An 18,029-nucleotide genomic window follows, 5' to 3' on the forward strand; every position below is an offset into this window, starting at 1 on the left:
ACTGAGAGTGACTTGTAGGACGAGGCTGCTGGGGCCTGGACATCAGCGAGGGGGTGGCCTGCAGCCTTCTTTCTCAGAGTGAGAACTGGCCACGAGTGTCATGGGAGAGGATGAGTCTAATCTCTAGAGAAAGGGCAGGTGCAGATGAGCCATTTCCATTTTCCACTCCTGCAGCTCCCAGAACCTCCAGTCAAGACCTGCCGCCAAGTTGTGCTCACACAGAAGCCCAAACCAAAGAGCATTTTGGATTAATTTTCTGGCAGTTACTTCTTTGCAAAATCTATCTTGTGCCTTTGATTAAGGATTTTCTTTCTTTTTGCCATGAATTTAAATGAGTCTAAACCTAACAGTGTTTTCCACCAGCCACAATATTTAGCATAAGCATTGACCAACAGAAAGAAGGCCTTGGACAAGCTAGGACTGTGAGACTGAAGAGTACAGTCTGGTGTTCCTGGGCTGACATCCTTAAGGGAATGCCATTCATTGACTCTGCATCATTGCAGCAAGTAAACCTATGCACAGACTGAAGTTCTTCCTCTAAGATAGCAAAATGGGAATAATCCCCAGTGTTTGCTGCATTAGCCACTTAACCTTGTATAAATTTATAAAACTTAAAAGTACTACATCACCAATCATATCCTTTTCTCTGATGTATCATACGAGGACTACATTTACTACATCAAGAATGAGATCGAGATGGGATATCTTTTATAAGATTTTCAGTCATTTGCAAAAAACACATGAGGTAGACAATTCTCATTGTTTTAATCACACATTTCTTCAAAGTGGGCTTATCGGAAACATGTTTTATATTCTTAGTAGACTCTAAGTCCCTTGAAACTGCTAATACATATTTGTATCCCACAAGTACCTGATACAGTAGGAGTTTCTCAGAACCTTGCTTCAATTCCATCAACAAATATTGCATTGGCAAAAAAGTTCATTCGTTTTCATTTACTGAACAAGCTAATGAATGAATAAGAAGATTATGGGTGACAATTCTTTCTTGCCCGGTCACTTTTAGCTAATAGCTGTAGGAAGCTGGAGGGCATGGGGAAGAGTTTCAAATTTTGAGAAGAAACACAGATCGTGAGCCTTTTGAAAAGGTATCACTTCAAAGCTTCCTTTAACTTTCCGTAGGATTATAAGGAGAGAGAAAATTTTTGAAGGTCAACTGTGTTTCAATTGACGGAGCAGAAGTTCGGTGATGTGCATCTAGCCTATTCTCTCCTTTACAGAATTTCCTTTCTGACATTCTTTCTGGAAGTAGGGAATCTAAAGGAATGTCTGAATGTGTTTTGTATTGTTTTATATTGATGGCGGAATGACACAATAATGGAGTTAGCTGACATTGAAAATGATTTACATGATTGAGCCCAAGCTCATACACTTTTTTGTAAACTTAATGAAAACAAATTCAGAAATTAAAGTGATTGCAGGAGAACCTTGAATTCCATCCCCATATTTCTAATCATCCTTGATAAATCAGAGTCCAACCCCATCTTCAACATTTCCAAGAAAACAGAACCACAGGTGTATGCTAAAGGCCGTAGAAGGGCCTTTTAAAAATATAATAACCTCTTTTGTGTTTTAACAATGCCAGTCACCTATGTAAACACATATTGTGATGAAGCTTTCTAGGTCGTGCATCTTTAAATCACCATGACTCATATTTGTCTCTTGTTCCAACTATTTTTCTGGTTCTCTCTTGCAGAAATGGTTTCAATTAGAGCCTGGAAAGGGTTGATGCAGAACTCTTGCTCCGTGCTTGCCAACATGGGAATTGGTTTTAAACATGGCTGTTTCTCATCCAAAAAAAAAAAAAAAACCCCCCTTCCTGCCCTGGAGTTAGAAGAGATTATTCTCAGACAGGCGTTTAGCTGATTTTTAATGTCAAAGAAACTTAATTTGCAAACTCGTTAGAAACTCTTTAGTAAAAGCTGCCTAGTAAAACAGATGATTAATATTGGTAAGCTCCTCATTTGCATATTAATGCGTCTCCATACTCAACTAATTAAAACTGCACTGCCTGTTTGAGGACTTCTAGACTGCTGGTCTTGTTTCCATGTACAAACATATATTTTAATGAAAATAAGGGTTAGTAATCATGTCTGAACTTTTCTGATGTACCGTTCCACCTGTGACACTTAGGACTCCTTGAGAGGTCATAGAACCATCTCGAAGCAGCCATTTCATTGGCCCAAAGGTCACTTTTGTTCTGGGATTTGTGTGCTCCGTGAGGTTTTGATGGGAAGAAAATTGTTGGATTATTCATGATTGAAATAATCGAAAATAAGTAAGAAAGTCATCCCACTGTATCTCAATATTTGTTTTCCTGAAGAAAGAGAAAGTGAAGTTGCTCAGTCGTGTCCGACTCTTTGCGACCCCATGGATTGTAGCCTACCAGGCTCCTCCATCCATGCGATTTTCCAGGCAAGAGTACTGGAGTGGGTTGCCATTTCCTTCTCCAGGGGATCTTCCCGACCCAGGGATCGAACCCACGTCTCCAGCATTGCAGGCAGACGCTTTACCATCTGAGCCACCATGGAAGCCCCTGAAGTCTTACTCTAGAAATGTATCTTTCCAGTATAGTAGTTTTTGATATTGAACCTTAGCTACTCTACAATTTATTCTACTTTTTACTACTTTTTAGGAATTCTAATAACGAATTACTGGGTGGGGAAGTAGGCTAATCTGTTTCAGAAAATTATGTTTGCAGAAAGCCTAGTGACTTGGTCACAGATCCCTAGCTCTCATTGTTGAGAATACATTGCTATTTTCACTGTACACAAAACAAAACCAATGAGACAAACAAAAATACCTGTGAAAATGAAACTCCTTTTATTACAGTGCCCTCAAATGAGATTCATGAGAAATTATGTTAGTCCCAACAATCAAGGGACATTGGCCAAATTGCTGGACTTTTCACTCATCTATAAGAACCAAAAATAAATATGCACTGAGTGTCTACTCTGTCCCCAAATTGAGCTAGGTGCCACTGCTGGGTTCTTCCACAGCACTCAGTGTTTACCGTTCTAATAGACCACTTCCTGTAGTTTCATAATCGTATTCTTATTTATTTATTTATGCTTTTTACTGAAAAACTCTCCATAGCAAGGCCTCTGTCTTTTTCGTTATTATATCCTCCAATGCTTATCCCAGTGATAACTGTGCATGTGCTAAGTTGCTTCAGTTGTGTCTGACTCTGTGCGACCCTATTGACTGTAGCCCGCCAGGCTCCTCTGTCCATGGGATTCTCCAGGCAAGAACACTAGAGTGGGTTGCCATGCCCTCCTCCAGGAGATCTTCCTGACCCGGGGATCAAACTCGTGCCTCCTGCCTTGGCAGGCAGTCTCCTGCATTGTAGGCAGATTCTTTACCACTGAGCCATCAGGGAAGCCTCATAAGGTTCTTGATGACTTAGCTTTAACCAATCAGATGCATACTATGAAGACTGACTTTAAAACTAAATCTAGCGGGGAAAAAAGGCAGTAGCTTGAAGGGCAACAACTTTTGCTGGTGTGGATAATATCAGCTGTGGCATAGCTCTGGGGACAGCAGTCTTGGGTGGAGTCATGTCCCTGGTGCATGGTTTTGAAGGTATGATCTCAGAGTCTGCAGTGGATGTGGCATTTTCTAGATGCTTAGCATATAAACTGTAGCAGAAGGAGCAGTCTCTTTGGCAGGCAGCTTCCAAGGTGATGTTTGGAGCCATTTTTCCTGAAGATCTTGTCTAAGCCTTGGCCATCTAGCCCTTTCAGGAGTTTTGTAGGCATCAAATTCCTTTTCTTTTTAAAACAACCAGCATAGTTTCTCTTTTCTATACTGAACCCTGATGGATAGATTTCTTCCCAGGATTATTATCTTGTTTCCATGAGACATTTTATGTAAAAGTGACTGGCTGTTAGTGAGTATTTAGTAAGAATTTTCTTCTCTCATAATTTGTATATATAAAATCACAGATGAAACAGGTGTTTTGAAAGATTCTGATGACTGTCTCTTAGTTTTCAGTTGACCTATAGACAATCTTCAATCAAAAACTTAGAGTCACACCAACACACAAACATAGAAATATAGAGAGGCAAATACATCCTTCTTTTATTCATTTTTTTAGCAAAACCTTATTGACTACATATTAAGATCAAGCGCCTGATCCTGAACATGGACAAATAATTTTCTCTCCCTGAGTCTCAGTTTTCTCATTAAAAAAAATGAAAATGTTGAACTATATCATTTCTAAGTTTTCTGTCTTCTTTGCTTCAAAACTGTGTGTTCTTTATATCACTAAAAAATTAACTCTCAATTTGATCTATGCATATGCAATCTCAGTTTGTCTCAGGGTTGTAGGTTTCTCTAGTGGTTTGAAATTACGTGAGAAGAGTTGAACATGTGTTTTTAAGCACTTGTTATTTCTCAAATCAGCTAGGACCACCGCCCCCTTATCAATAATAATACATTTTCTTGACCCAGTGAATTATGGATCTAACACTCTTAAGCATAATTCTTTCCTCCCTTTAACATTTAAGAAAGCACTGTCATCATCGGTAACATTTATTGAACAATTACTATTTATTATGTACTTCGTATTTTCTTAAGCCCATGACTTGGTGCCCATTTAACATCTACAATGCTCTATATACATTTTTGATATGATGAAACTGAAGCTGAGGGAAGTAAAGCAAGTTGCCCAAGATCATAGAACTAGTAAGTGGCAGAGCTAAATCTTGGCTAGGTTTATTTGAACCTAAGGTACATAGATGACCTCTCAATAATAATAGTGATGATGATGATAATAATAATAATTAGCAGTCGTAGCTTTGAAAATACTGCTATTTTATTTATTACCTTTATTGAGTATTTAATACCTTTATTGAGTGTGTGCATGCTGTCACTTCAGTTGTGTCCAACTCTTTGTGACCCCGTGGACTGCAGCCCACCAGGCTCCTCTGTCCATGGGATTCTCCAGACAAGAAGACTGGAGTGGGTTGCCATGGCCCCCTCCAGGGGATCTTCCCAAGGCAGGGATAGAACCCCCACCTCTTACATCTGCTTTGGCAGGCAGATTCTTTACCACCAGCACCACCTGGGAAGCCCACTGAGTACTCACCCTAAATGCCAAATACTCTGCTCTTTTATTCATAGCCTCAATTCATTCTCATAATTTACAACCTAAAACCTATTATAATTGCCGTTTTATAGATGAAGAAATGGAAGCTTATTGGTTTTAAGCACCTTGACCAATGTTCAGCTAATCATTTGTGGAGCTGGGCTGTGAGCTTAGGCAATATGAAACCAGTGCTTTATGGCCTCTGGTACCTTATGGCCTTCTGTTTCCTGTATCAATGGGGCTGAGGGAAAAATCTTGACTTTGCTTTAATTTATGTAAGATGTAAATTGTTGGCATACTTGAAAGTCATGTAAGTAACAAATACCTACGGCACTCCCACAACTGATTCTGTTCATCTGTGTGCTCTGACGCCACTACGGCTGGTGACCCCTACAGACTTGTGAGTACAGAAAGAATGGGTCAAGTGGGCTATGCATGCCAGAAGTGCTATGACATGGACACGCACTCCTCCTTCTCACGTTGGTGTATGACGGCCTCAACAACCCTTTTAACTATCCTTCCAGAGCTATAGAGTTTCTGACTCTGTTTCTATCAAGGTGATGGTAATTATGGGAGGTCACTTTCTATTTCTCTTTTAAACATTATTTTTAATGTTATGTAGATATGTGTTTAAAATGTACATATTTACGGGGTGGCGGAGGGTGGAGAGTATGACCATTTAAAAATCTGAATCTTATAAGTGACCTAGATGCCAGCTAAGAATTTAAGAAGGAGGAAAGTTGCAAGTCCAAGCAATTAATTATTAAACATTTAAAAGCCAAGTATAGTACCTATGGGCAGAGAGGCCCTTTCCTTTGAGGAGGTAAAAACTAATTGCAAACACAGAACTATTGAGCAGTCACACTGTGAAGCATGGGGTGCACTTAGCAGTTATCGTCTTCTGTTGGCTGAGCCACATGAAAAGAAAGGTGGAGATCCAACAAAAATGTATTTCAAACCCCCTGGGAAATGTATTCAATAAGTCTACATGAAAAGGAATAGACGATAATGAGAGCCAGGGAGAAAGGCAGACGGGGGCTGTTTACTCTGAGTTGCAGGGAGGTTTGTGAGTCCTGAGGTTTTCAATTCCTGAGACAGATCTAGCACATAGTAGGTGCTCAAAAATTATTAAAATAACTAGCAAATCAATGAATGGATGGATAACTTTCCCCCCTATGTTTGAGAAAACAGGAAATTTTATAAATATTATTGAAAAGAGTACTTGTGATGGATTGAATGTTTATGTCCCTCTCCAACTCATATGTTGCAGTTCTACCCACCATCAACATGATGGAATTGAGAGGTGGAATTGGCATTTGGGAGGTGATTAGGGTTAGATGACAGCATAGGTGCAGGGCCTTGGTCTGATGGGATTAGTGCCCTTATAAAAAGAGACACTGGAGAGTTTGGCCTTCTCTCTCCCCCTGACTGCACAAAGACGAGGTTATGTGAGAATGCAGGAAGAAGGGAGCCATCTGTAAGCCAGGAAAAGAGTCTTTCCCAGGAAACAAAAAGCCTGGTACCTTGATTTGGGACTTCTCAGCCTCCAGATTGTTAAAAATAAATGTCTGTAGTATTTGTTATGTCTACCTGAACAGACTAAGTCCTTATTTATCTTTAAATCTTACTCTTCTTAAAGTTTTAGTCACTCAGTCATGTGTGACTCTTTGTGACCCCATGGACTATAGCCTGCCAGGTTCCTCTGTCCATGGAATTCTCCAGTCAAGAAGACTGGAATGGGTAGCCATTCACTTCTCCAAGGGATCGTCCCAACCCAGGGATCGAACCCACGTCTCTTGCATTGCAGGAAGATTCTTTACTGTCTGAGCTATCTTGTAACTTATATAGATATACAATAGTATATATATACATATATATATGTATATGTATAGATTGATCATTTTAATGATTTTTTAATTAAGTAGTTAATTTTGAATGTGAAATAACTTGCCAGTTGAATGAGAATCATGGTATTTTCTATGACTCAGAAGTGCATGTCCAAGGAGAAATTGGTACTCAGATCATAGGACCAATTCCAGGGCCCTAGAGTCAATGTGGTGGCATAATACCAACATGTAGGCAGCATACCAAAGAATAAATTCTAGTTTCTACACTATAGCTAAGACATAAACTCACTATGCAGTCACTTTCTCTTCTTTTTCCTCTCTTTCTTTCTTCCTTGTACTGGACCTTTGGGACACGTAACAGATAGAAAAGCAAACAGAGGCCATGGGGCTTTGAGACAGGGTATGCTGGATACATGATAACTGCCATAATAAGAGATTTCAGAGGAGACTCAAATCCCTCAGGGCCTGCTACCTGAGGTCAAGTTTCTGGGGTTGCAGAGTGTTAGCAGACGTATTTCCTTCTCTCTCTCTCTGTCCTCCTCACAGTGCATACAAACCATTCCTTAACTAGCAAAGTGCAGTACTAGCAAATTTTAGAAAGTACTAGCAAATCCTGGTTATGAGAGTTCTTGCTTCACCTGTGGGAGCAGTCCTTTCTTTGGGTATACATAGCCAGGAGCAGATAGCTTTTCCTAAGATTTGTCATAAAGATGAAAAAGGTATAGTAAAAGAGCAGTTGAATCCTGGGGACTAGGGTTAGATCACGTGTCTATTTCTTATTGACTATGATCCTTAGTACTTTGCTTAATCCTCCTGAGACTTTCTCCTTCTCTGTAAAATGGGGCTAGTAGTTTCTTCCCTACCTGCTTCAGTGAGTTGATCTCAGAAACAAATGAGGCACATTTGGACATACAAAAGCCTTTTGTAAAACATAATATTCTATGCTGGTGGTGGGCAAACTCTGGTCTACAGGCCAAATCCATACATCTCTCTGCTTGTTTTGTATGGCCTGCAAGCTATGGCTGATTTTTACATTTTTAAATGGTTGAGAAGATTTTATGACATGAAGATTATGAGCTTCAGATTCAGTGTTTATATGAATGAGTGTGTATGCTCTGCTGGTAAAGAATCCGCCTGCAATGCAGGAGACCCCAGTTTGTTTCCTGGGTCGGTAAGCACCCCTGGAGAAGCCTGTCTCTTGATAGGCTACCCACTCCAGTATTCTTGGGCTTCCTTGGTGGCTCAGACGATAAAGAATCTGCCTGCAATGAGGGAGATCCAGATTCCACCCCTGGGTCAGGAAGATACCCTGGAGAAGGGCATGGCAATCCACTCTAGTATTGGACAGAGGAGCCTGGAGAGCTACAGTCCATGGAGTCAGACACGACTGAGCGACTAACACACACACACACACACACACACACACACACACACACAGACTCTAAGAACAGCACATATGCCAGCTTGTTTAACCCTTAAACTGTACTGGTAACCACCATTGCACACTGCCAATGACAGAGGAGAATAGTCCATCAAAAGCTCAGCATGGAGCCTCACTAGAAACAAAAGCAGATGAGATTGCAGTGTGGTTCTAGGAAGTAAAGTTTATTTTCTGAACCAATGTTTTGCAGAAAAGGAAGCTGGTTTGAAGACTGGTCACACATGACAAATGACAAATAACCCAGTTCTTTGTCTGACAACCCAGGTCTGACCATATCTTTTCAGTGTACAAGGTCATTATTTTCACCTACTTATGCTATCAGAAATTAAAGTGATAGATTTGACCCTACCAAATCTCCATAATACAACTCAGCCACACTTGACATTAATAATATCAAAAGCATCTTGGAGTTCATCCAAAGGATTTTGTTCTGGAAGGACCATAAAGACATTGATCACTTTTTAATGTAGAGTAAGGTCAGTGGCACAAATGCTGAGATGACCTTTAAAGTAGGCAATGTACTCATTTCAACTGAGCTTCACCTGTGTTGCAATGGACTCATTTATGAAACTGGTCCACCCACAAACCCTTGAAGAGAAAGACCCACCTCCATCTAGTCCCTGTAACTGAAACAGACACTTGTTACATTAATTGCCACCACCGATGAACCTTGGATGATTTGCTCGAAGGCCACAGGTTCAGAGACTAGCCTGTGGCTTTTGCAACCTCTCTTAAAAAGGTGGGCCAAGCAGCCCCGCCGCCTGGCCGCCAGTTGCCAGCCCTTTGCGCTGTGCGAGAAGACGGTGGGGTCTATGGCCGACAGCAGTGCAGTGGTGAAGCTAGATGATGCGCATTTAAACAACTCCTTGGGCTCTCCTGTTCAAGCCGACATATACCTCCCACCACTGAGCGTGCCATTTGGTGGGCACATTAGAGGTGGCATGAGACCAGGCAAGAAGGTGTTAGTGATGGGCATTGTAAACCTCAACCCGGAGAGCTTTGCCGTCAGTTTGACCTGTGGTGATTTGGAAGATCCTCCCACAGAGGTGGCATTGAACTCAAAGCAGTATTCACAGACCAGCAGCTACTCAGAAATTCTTGTATATCTGGGGAAAGGGGCGAAGAACAGTTAGCGATCCCTTACTTCCCATTCGTCCCAGACCAGCCATTCAGGATGGAAATCCTTTGTTAGCATCCAGGTTTCCGAGTGTTTGTGGATGGACACCAACTTTTTTATTTTTACCACTGCATTCAAATGTTATCTGCAATGGACACCATAAAGATCAACGGGGACCTCCAGATCACTAAGCTTGGCTGATGTTGTTTAAACCACACCTGTTTCAGAGCATCAGGTGCCGCAACCGTCTGACTGTTGGTCTGGAAGAAGTGTCCTAGCAAGGTCTGAAGACTTAAAAAGAAAACAAAAAGGTAGACTTCACTGTTTTCTTCTTTCTGTGCAGTTTACACCCAAATGACTTCAATGGTGGTTTGCCCTTAGGAAGCTGTCAGAACTAAGACATGGAGCCATTATTCCCAGAACAAAGTAATACATTTATACTGGATTTTATTCAGACTTAACTGAAATGGATTTGTGATTTGGTAATAAGTTATTCATCTTTTAAAAGCAAAGTGATATTTAGAACAAAAAGTGCTAAAGACTTAAAACAACAACAAAGGTGGTGCATAGAAATCAACTCATTTCTGCAAACAAGTGGAATTGTGTAGCACAACCAACATTTTAGTCAGGGTATTTAACATAAAATGTAGATTGTTCAAGGTTTTTTTTTTTTTTTCTTTTTGCACAGCATAATGTTAACTCAGATTTTTTAAGCTTTCTTGTAGTTATTTCTACTAAGTGTATGTGTTAGAGAATGATTAATGTCTCCAGAACAGTTAGTTATGAACTTTTGAATGTACAATTATCTTAGGTCTGAGTGGGGAAATTACCTATTACCGTCATGAGAAAGGTGAATTTCTACCTTAAAGAGTTGTCTTATCCTCCTACCCCTAAACTTAGGATCTCTTGATATAAATTGCTGTTAAGTGCTTTTGGGAAAACTGCAACAGTTCAGTAAGACTGCTTTTCAAGTTTTTGATGATTATGTAAAATTCTACTTACATCGCTTTTTCTCCTTACTGTGAATTAGCACAGTATTGGCCTCCTTAAGACTAAATAGTTTTCCCTAGATCTACATAATAGCTCATCAAGTTGTTATTAATCTAATTGAAAGCACATTAACAGGTAATTGCATTGACAATTTTTAAAATGGACTGTTGTATACATTTTTAAAGGTATAGTATGAAAATGATTTGGGAATGCAATGGAAAGCAGAAGCAAATGGGCCCAAAGAACTTACTTGGAAAGAATTTATATCAACTTAAGCTGTTAGTGTCAGACTTTATTTTTGGGGCCTCCAAAATCAACTGCAGATGGTGACTGCAGCCATGAAATTAAAAGATGCTTACTCTTTGGAAGAAAAGTTATGACCAACCTAGACAGTATATTCAAAAGCAGAGACATTACTTTGCCGACTAAGGTCCGTCTAGTCAAGGCTCTGGTTTTTCCTGTGGTCATGTATGGATGTGAGAGCTGGACTGTGAAGAAGGCTGAGCACCGAAGAATTGATGCTTTTGAACTGTGGTGTTGGAGAAGACTCTTGAGAGTCCCCTGGACTGCAAGGAGATCCAACCAGTCCATTCTGAAGGAGATCAGCCCTGGTATTTCTTTGGAAGGAATGATGCTAAAGCTGAAACTCCAGTACTTTGGCCACCTCACGTGAAGAATTGACTTATTGGAAAAGACTCTGCTGCTGGGAAGGATTGAGGGCAGGAGGAGAAGGGGATGACCGAGGATGAGATGGCTGGATGGCATCATGGACTTGATGGACGTGAGTCTGAATGAACTCCGGGAGTTGGTGATGGACAGGGAGGCCTGGTGTGCTGCAATTCATGGGTTTGCAAAGAGTCGGACACAACTGAGCAACTGAACTGAACTGAACTGAACTAAGCTGTCAGTTCATGGTATGGCTTTTATTATGTGACCCTCACCCATCCCTAAGCAATGACTTTGGAGCTTCAGAGTAGAAGATGCTTCCAACTTCTTGGGCTCTGCTGAGATAGTACGATAAGATAGGATCCAACCTAGGAAATGATACACTTAGTTTATCTGAAAAGTTAACTCCCAGGACTCTAGGTCTTTGAGTCCAGCCAATAGTGTGAATGCTCCAGTGAAGCTCTGGGATTTTCCCTGTACTTGTGGAACTGATTAGACCACAGGGAGTCTCCAAGAAAAGCCTGCAGTGATACGCATGTCACCACAAGGCAAGGGATGGCTGGAGTCCTAGGTGCTGGATTTCATAAACTGCATTGGCCTTGGAGAGAAGGACCCTTGACATTGCTCTGGTCAGCTAGTGGTAGCAGGGGAAAGGGGTGCTGGGGTGGGGGTGTGAAGTCACTCAGTCTTGTCCGACTCTTTGCAACCCCCTGGACTGTAGCCTACCAGGCTCCTCTGTCCATGGGATTTTTCAGGCAAGAGTACTGGAGTGGGTTGCCATTTCCTTCTCCAGGGAATCTTCCTGACCCAGGGATCGAACCCAGGTCTCCCATATTGTAGGCAGATGCTTTATCATCTGAGCCAACAAGGGTGGGGGTGTATTTATATATAATTTAGGTTTTGTTTGTACAGTATACTGTGTCTTGTTATGACACATCCTTGTCCTGCTTTACTTTTTGAGTTTTTTTACACAACACACAGAGGCACTGAAGTGGCCACGTCATTTTCACGTGTCAAGAATGTAGACAGTGTTTCAGAACCAAAGTTTAAGAAAAAGCAAACTAAAATTGTGAATTTTTTAAATAGGTGATATATTTGGATTCTCTCCAACTTTGAAACTGTTTAGCACAGTTCCATTGTGTTATGTAAGAAGATGCTTTATCCAACAAGACTGGCTGAGCATTGAAAAGCTTTATGTCCCAGCTGACTTAACCAGCCATACTCAGCCAGAAGGGCTGTGCTCTGGCTCTGGGTATTTGGAGCCCATGACTAGCCTTGTGCAGCCACTAGATTTTGTCGTGTTTGTAGAGAGACCTAGAGGGCACCCTGAAATATATTGGTAGGGGTTTTGATTCTTTGTGGTAGAAGACACCCTCCAACCCCAACAGGATGTTTTCTTTGAGTGGGCATCCATTCCCACCCACTGCATAATTCAGCAGAAACTAAAGTTGGGAGTATAACTGTTGGAACTGACACTGTTCTCTCTACCTATCAGGAAGTGGTTGGCAGTCAAGCCCTTAGGCAGCTTTGTGTAAAGATACACTGTAAACCCTTCATTGTTCTGTGGGGTCAGTGAGAACCTCTTGGTTAAGCCTATTGAAATTAAGCTGAATGATGTGATGGTCTGATTTAGGTATAGTTAAGTTATGGGGGGGTGGGGCGCTAGGCCAGCTGTCCTAATTATTAACTGGAAACTGGAAACTATTCACATCCTCTCATCAGCACGTGAGGTCTAAGGTGGGAATTCAGGATGAAAAGTACAATTTTAAGCTTCACAGGAAAGCATCTGGATGTGTAAGGTGTTATTTCTGACCAGAGCCCTAATTCTGCAATATGACCAAAATCAAGGAACATAAATAACAATCAGGCTCTGGGGAATAATAGGCAGGCTTTAGACAATCTGTTCATTTCTGCATCAAAATTGGAGTGAATGTATGTATTCTACTTAAAAGTTAATAGAAGTGGCTTCTACTTTCTGGGCTATCCCAGAATTGTCTTAAAATTTTTGTTTTCTTTTAATTTGAAACCCCATTTCAAATCATGCCAAAACCTCCAAAGAGAGCACTCTTAAAATTGATGATTTGCTAAAATGGCAAATCCTTTCATTGGTATTAAAAAGAAAATATCCAAAAAGAGGGAGGGAGCTCTTTTGCCTCCAGGGAAACAGCCTTGGCATTTTCCAGCTACATTATTAATAAAGAAATAATGTTCCTATGATGACATATTTTCAAAGAAACACTTTCTTATTTACTGCATGTCAAATGTTGCTAAATGTTTTCTTTCATTATGATGTCACTGCTGAAAGTTATTTGCACTATAATAAAGGAATTTTCTACCAAAAAAACAGATGGGCCATGCAAACAGCTTTCATAGGAACCAGAAACTGGGAAACTGAGAGACTGAGCAATGTAGTCACAGAGCTGAAGGGAAAGGGAGGCTCTGATATCAAACTGATTTTTAAAATCACACTAAAGCTAATGTTAAAAGGAGGAAAAGTCTGTGCTCTGTAAAACAGAGGACATGGGAACTGGCTGGTGGAGAGAAGTGGACAGAAAGACACAGAGATGCTCAGAGATAGAGAAAAATAAAGTGGAAGGGGCTGAGTGATGGAGCGGGGGAAAGCAGAGATGCTAAGAGACACCCAGTCTTGGGACTTCCTGGGTTTTCTGAATTTCCCAGGAAACTTTGGTGAGTCTCTATTCCATACAACTACAAGATCCTGTTTGAAAAGCTCTTTCTCATCAGTCTTTAAAAAGGAAACTTTTGGGGGCTTCCCTGGTGGCTGAGTGACAAAGACTTTGCCTGCCCGGGCACTGACACAGGTTTGATCCCTGATCTGGGAGGATCCCACGCGCCACAGAGCAACTAAGGCCGCGGGCCGCGAATACTGAGCCTGTGCCCTAAAGTCAGCAAGCTGCAATGACTGAGACCGGCCTGCCCTAGAGCCCATGCTCCACAGCAAGAGAAGCCGTCGCAGTGAGAAGTCATACGCTGCAACCAAGAAAAGCCTCCACTCACTGCAACCGGAGAAAGACCTGCGCACCAACGAGGACCCAACACAGCCAGAAATACATTTTTTTAAAGGAAATTTGTGAGAGAATTGGTCCTTCCTCTTTTTGGTTTTAGGGGCTTCCCTGGTAGCTCGGCTGGTAAAGAATCTGCCTGCAATGCAGGAGACCTGGGTTCAGTGCCTGGGTTGGGAAGATCCCCTGGAGAAGGGAATGGCTACCCACTCCAATATCCCAGCCTGGAGAAATCCATAGACTATATAGTCCATGGGTCGCTTATCCCATTCTTCCTCTTGTGACCTAACTAATCCAAAGTCTGGAACCAAGAGAAAAGTGAAATGGGAAGCAAGAAGTCAGGGTATTTCATAGACAGAAGACTCAGAGTCTGAATGGTGGAACCTGACTACATTGTGCTGAGACTTGGGTTTTTATAACCACTCTGCTCCCCTCTGTGGATAAAGGCAGAATTGAGAGTATTTTTCATCCTATAAACTGTAAAAGCAGAGGCAAAATGCATTTTTTTTTCCCTCCTTCCATTTCAGGACTATGAACCAAACACATCAATCCACTTCGTTACAAAATATCTTTTTTTTTTTTTCTTTCTGATTTAACAACTTGCTCTACTACGTCTAAGGTATTCTAAACACCTGGACCCTTCTAAAACCCTGCCACCCTGCCAGGCAGGTGGTTCTAGTACGAAAAGCCACAGTGGGCAGTCACTTCGCTATACCACCTTTCTCCTTCACACTAATTTGCTTCAGACCAAAGCCATGTCAGTTAACAATGCCCGAGGGCCCCCTCCTCCTTTCTGAGCCCACAGTAATTGTCTGCCGGAACAGCCCAGCTGATAGAGGCACTGAGGATGGTTTCATGTTAGGCTGTTTGGCCTTCAAATCTCTGTTAGGCAATCAGAGAAGGGTCTCCCAGGCTCCCCCCGAGTTCTTTCACCTCCTATGTGCTGTTCTACTTTGCTTGGCAGAGCAGGAGTTAGCAAAGAAGGACCGAGGTGCAGTGCTTATTCTCCTGGACTCTAGACTCGAACTACTAGGCCTCCCATCTTGCCTGTGCCACTTAAAAATAGATAGCATTCTCTGAACCTCAGTCTCTTCATCTGCGAGATGTGGACGATGGGATTTGTTTCCACTGTGGGACTAAGGGAGTTAACAACTATAAAAAGTTCAGGATAGTCCCTGATGCACGATGCACCATGTACTTGCTAAATCATTAAACAGACATGCTCCAAGGAAAGGAGACGACTCCTCCCTGACACAACAGCCAGGCTAGGGAAAACAGAGCTTGGCTTGAGAAGAACTGAGTTGTGTTTCAGGTTATAAAGTGATCTTTTTTTCCTCGCACGAAATTTTCATTTGCTAATTCATCTCTATTAGACCACTGAATATTTTTAAAGTAAGACATGAAATTAAAAGACACTTACTCCTTGGAAGAAAAGTTATGACCAACCTAGATAGCATGTTCAAAAGCAGAGACATTACTTTGCCGACTAAGGTCCGTCTAGTCAAGGCTATGGTTTTTCCTGTGGTCATGTATGGATGTGAGAGCTGGACTGTGAAGAAAGCTGAGCACCGAAGAATTGATGCTTTTGAACTGTGGTGTTGGAGAAGACTCTTGAGAGTCCCTTGGACTGCAAGGAGATCCAACCAGTCCATTCTGAAGGAGATCAGCCCTGGGATTTCTTTGGAAGGAATGATGCTAAAGCTGAAACTCCAGTACTTTGGCCACCTCATGTGAAGACTTGACTCATTGGAAAAGACTCTGCTGCTGGGAGGGATTGGGGGCAGGAGGAGAAGGGGACGACAGAGGATGAGATGGCTGGATGGCATCACTGACTCGATGGATGTGAGTCTGAGTGAACTCTGGGAGTTGGTGATGGACAGGGAGGCCTGGCGTGCTGCGATTCATGGGGTCGCAAAGAGGCGGGCACGACTGAATGACTGAACTGAACTGAACTGAAGACAGTGTTTCAAATTACAGGCAATGTGTTTTTAGGGAAAAAAAGGAAATTAAACACAGAAATGCACTATTTAAATAGAGGTTAATTAACTGGCAATTTAGAGCATGGAAATCAGCAACAGGGAAAAAGAATGGAGGACTTTGAGGTGGTTCTGCCAAAAGACCTGGGCTGCAAGCTTTTAACTGTTTGACCCTTGGCAAGACCCTCCCCCTTGCTTAACTTCAGTGTTTACATAATAGGGATACTTATCCCCAGCTGACAGGGTGGTCGTGAGAATGAAGTAAGAAACACAGCACAATGCAGGATATAGTGTGTGGCACATAATGACTGAAGCGGTCCGAACTTGAAAATAGTTTCCACTGAGCTCAGACACCCAGCCCTTCAATGTTGGGCGCAGGACTTAATGACCTCTCCTTTAGGCAAAATTCAAACCAGGACACCAGACCTACAAAGGAGGAAACTCACTGACAAGTGAGAAGGGACACAGGGCTGAAAGAGAGGATAAATACATACAGGAGAAAATAGAACATTTTATAAAAATAAGACAAAATGCCAAAGTTTAGTAGCCTGAGGTCTTTTACTGTACATAAAAATAGCCCTCCAGACCTAAGTTGCCTCTGACGGATTCACCGTCTCATAGTCCCGTGTAATGATTAACACTGACATGTCTAAAGCCCCTTGGCAACACACAAAGATAAAGAATATCTCTGAAATATCCTGTTAGGACTGCACGTGCCTGAACCCCAAGGGAAAGGGACATGGAGGAGGGAATCACTGTATTGTCTCAGATAATGTGAAAATGAATCGCAAGACTAGGAAAGAGGCTGCCTGAGGTTCCAGCTCCTCAAGAAAGGACCTTGAAAGAGTTGAAAAGCCTGGGAGGAAACCCTTTCACTAACAACATAAGGGAAGAATCATTCTGAGCTTGGTTAAGATATGCTCCCATCTCCTGTACAGGAAACAGTCAAAGAGGGAAAGGAGACCCTTGACAGAAAGGGCTGTCTGGGAAGGTGGGAATGGTCCTACCCCAGGGCAGGTCTCCAGTAGAGATGCACAGGACTGAAGGCAGGCTGCCCCTGGTCACAGCTCTGTGCTTGGCTGCTGGGGCCAGGTGTCTGGGTTCCATCCCAGGTCACCCTCTTATTGTTTGCATGACCTCCTGCTTAATCTGACTTAAGCTGTTCTTTGTGAAATAAATATCTGACAGCATTGTTGCACTTGACAGACTGCCTGGTACACTGCGATAGTTTAGCCAGTATTCAGTTCAGTTCAGTTCAGTCGCTCAGTCGTGCCACCCCATGAATCGCAGCACGCCAGGTCTCCCTGTCCATCACCAACTCCCAGAGTTCACTCAGACTCATGTCCATCGAGTCAGTGATGCCATCCAGCCATCTCATCCTCTGTCGTCCCCTTCTCCTCCTGCCCCCTATCCCTCCCAGCAGCAGAGTCTTTTCCAATGAGTCAAGTCTTCACATGAGGTGGCCAAAGTACTGGAGTTTCAGCTTTAGCATCATTCCTTCCAAAGAAATCCCAGGGCTGATCTCCTTCAGAATGGACTGGTTGGATCTCCTTGCAGTCCAGGGGACTCTCAAGAGTCTTCTCCAACACCACAGTTCAAAAGCATCAATTCTTCAGCGCTCAGCCTCCTTCACAGTCCAGCTCTCACCTCCATACATGACCACAGGAAAAACCATAGCCTTGACTAGACGGACCTTAGTCGGCAAAGTAATGTCTCTGCTTTTGAATATGCTATCTAGGTTGGTCATAATTTTTCTTCCAAGGAGTAAGCGTCTTTTAATTTCATGGCTGCAGTCACCATCTGCAGTGATTTTGGAGCCCCCAAAAATAAAGTCTGACACTGTTTCCCCACCTATTTCCCAT

General features: G+C 42.2%; 1 pseudogene; it reads left to right on the forward strand.

The window, feature by feature from the left end:
* Window positions 1-9,069: 9,069 nt before the first annotated feature.
* LOC138428668 (galectin-related protein pseudogene) lies at window positions 9,070-9,713 on the forward strand (annotated as a pseudogene).
* The last annotated feature ends 8,316 nt before the right edge of the window (window positions 9,714-18,029 follow it).

This window comes from Ovis canadensis, chromosome 1 (assembly GCF_042477335.2).
Source record: "Ovis canadensis isolate MfBH-ARS-UI-01 breed Bighorn chromosome 1, ARS-UI_OviCan_v2, whole genome shotgun sequence".
In the NCBI taxonomy this organism is placed as follows: Eukaryota; Metazoa; Chordata; class Mammalia; order Artiodactyla; family Bovidae; genus Ovis; species Ovis canadensis.